The sequence below is a fragment of the Canis lupus genome, chromosome 4, assembly GCF_003254725.2.
Source record: "Canis lupus dingo isolate Sandy chromosome 4, ASM325472v2, whole genome shotgun sequence".
Classification (NCBI taxonomy): Eukaryota; Metazoa; Chordata; class Mammalia; order Carnivora; family Canidae; genus Canis; species Canis lupus.
Window position 1 is genome coordinate 49,379,557 of NC_064246.1, and position 2,489 is coordinate 49,382,045.

Genomic DNA, 2,489 nt, shown 5'->3' on the forward strand with positions numbered 1-2,489 from the left:
TAGTCTAAGGTCTGAGTGACAGAGCTAGACTCTGGTACAATTTAAGATAGTCAACATTTTAGTAAGGATAAAAGCCATAGAAAATCTGATTAAAGAAGGCTTTTGAAACATTGATTTTAAAACTTTATAGGACATAAAGCAAATGCCAAAAGAAAAGGAGTCCTGCGAGTATAAGCTTTGGATAAAAGGATTAGGACTTATGTGCCATCTATATTTCTGATTTGGTAGGTATATATGAATATGAAGAAAAACATTACTTCTTTACAAGGGATGTACAATACCAAGAGATCTGTGTGCTTTCAAAAAAGCCTGTGAGTATCTTGATGAGATAACTAGGCTATAGATTTGTTATCTTCATTGTGGATATAAGAAAACCTAATTCATAGAAGGACAAATGGGGAGCAGTATGGGTCAGATATCCAGGTTAAGATGTCTGAGAGCAGGCCTAGAAATTGTCCAGAAGCAAGCCAGAAAAGTCATGGAGTTCAACCTGTAAAAAGTGTTCCTATCTGAATCCTGCAGGGTTAAATTCTTTGATTTTCTAGGCTCAGTTTCTTTTAGTTAAAATATAACCTAAAAGAATTAAAAGCAATTTAAAGAAATAGATAAAAGTACTTGTTTGATTTTTTATTGATTGTTTAATTAATTTAGATATTAAGTCTAAATTCTCTAATATTAGACTCTTAAACTCAATTTATACAAAGTATACACATTTTTAGAACTAAGTCAATTATCTAATAACTGCTAGTAGTGAATAATGCATACAAAAAAGGCTATTTTAAGTAAATAACATGCATTAAGTTATATAATCATCACCCTATGAAGTGCATACTATTATTGATCTAGTTTACCTATGTAGGTACAGTGAGATTGGGTTACTTGACCAAATACTCACTTCATGAGTGGCAAGAGTAAGCCTTGAACCTAGACATGTTCCAGAACCTGTGCTCTTAACCAGGACATTGCCCTGCCTCTTTCATAAGGGGAGGCACTTATTTTTAACATTTAAAAGAGTTGAATACATAGAAATTTAGCATCTTTTCAAGATGATTGTTGAAATTTCTGGCATTAAATGATTCATTACAAAAACCCAAACTGAGGTAGGAAATTCCACAGAGAATGCAAGAATATACTAAAACTATTCTGAGAAATCTATGAGGGGCTTCTTGTGTGTGTGTGTGTGTGTGTGTGTGTGTGTGTGTGTAAAATCTTCATTTAGGAAAAAAAAGTGAATTACCTACAAAAGTGTCTGACATATGGGCCCTTTGTGACACTGCATATATTGTAACTACCAGTGATGTAGATTTTGGAAGATGATGGGGATTTTGGAAGGTTTTGAGTGTGTTTTTTTCTTTTTTTTAATGTTACTGTTGACATTTAGAAATAAAATATCTTTGGAGAATTTCATTTGAAAAAGTTTTTCAATTGGTGATTAGATACAGAAATTCTGGCAAACAATGGAATACCCCTCCAAAATAAAAAGGAATGAACTACTGATATACGTAACAGGACAGATGAATTTCAAAAATATCATACTAAGTGAAGGAAAGTAGATAGAAAGACTGCATTACTTGCAGGACTCTATTTTTATGAAGGTACAGAAAAATTGAGGCTTTAGTAACAAATGCAGATCAGATTGGTGATTTACAGAGGCATGAGGTGGGGAAGAGGATAGACTGTAGAGGGGCAAGCAGACAACTTTTGGGGTTCTTAGTATTGTGAGAATTATATCATAGTTTCTCTCTCATACATACATTCATTGAAATAGTCACTTACACTAGTAAGTTTTAGTATAAATACATTCTACCACAATAATGATAGTTTTTAATACATTCAACCTTCAACTCAACTAACATTTTATTCAGGGAATTGACTGGATTTTGGAGACAAAAATGTGGGTTGATACCTCAATATATTAATATAATATTAATACTTTTCTATTTTGATAAGTGTTTAAGAAGGTACAAGGACTTGATTTTTTTTTTTGTTAGGCAAGTTCTAAAATTTTAGAGTATTATACGCTGAAGAAATACTTTTACCTCAAAACCATATTAAGAGTCATTAGACCTATTGTTATTTGGATGATAGCTATAGATTGTATAGGATAATAAGTATGGATAGAAAATGCCAGAATACAACTTACCTTTCTACCTAGCTGTATTTTCCATTCAACAAGATCAGATTCTCAGAAATTACATTCATCTTATAGATGAATATAAGTAATAGTTTTCTAACTATACATGGATTCCAAAATGTAATGTCTATTCTGAAATAAGACATTTACTAGAAACAGTCACTTTTGCTATTTGGTGATACATTATATATATTTATATTTATTAAATATATATTATATATATTATATTTATATATACATTATGCATCCATGGTGTATAGGAGTATTTGATTAAATGATTACGTTAAAATAATTTGTTTTTCAACTTATTGTCTGATAATAAGCACATAGAATGGAAGTTCTCACAATTTTATTT